The sequence below is a fragment of the Penaeus japonicus genome, unplaced genomic scaffold, assembly GCF_977035675.1.
Source record: "Penaeus japonicus unplaced genomic scaffold, GWHDUDI00000001_assembly GWHDUDI00000024, whole genome shotgun sequence".
NCBI classification, from domain to species: Eukaryota; Metazoa; Arthropoda; class Malacostraca; order Decapoda; family Penaeidae; genus Penaeus; species Penaeus japonicus.
The window spans coordinates 32,463,564-32,463,889 of record NW_028234426.1 but is presented as its reverse complement, the minus strand read 5'-3'; positions in this window follow the sequence as shown (position 1 = coordinate 32,463,889).

Below are 326 nucleotides of genomic sequence, written 5' to 3'. Positions count from 1 at the left end.
CTGATCCCGTTTCGTGAATCCTGTAAATCCTGTTTTGCTGATCCCGTTTCGTGAATCCTGTGAATCCTGTTTTGAAGATCCCGTTTCGTGAATCCCGTTTCGTTAATCCCGTTTCGTAAAGTCCTGTTTCGTGAATCCTGTGAATCCTGTTTTGAAGATCCCGTTTCGTGAATCCTGTGAATCCTGTTTTGTTGATCCCGTTTCGTGAATCCTGTGAATCCTGTTTTGTTGATCCCGTTTCGTGAATCCTGTAAATCCTGTTTTGAAGATCCCGTTTCGTGAATCCTGTTTCGTAAAGTCCGTTTCGTGAATCCTGTAAATCCTGT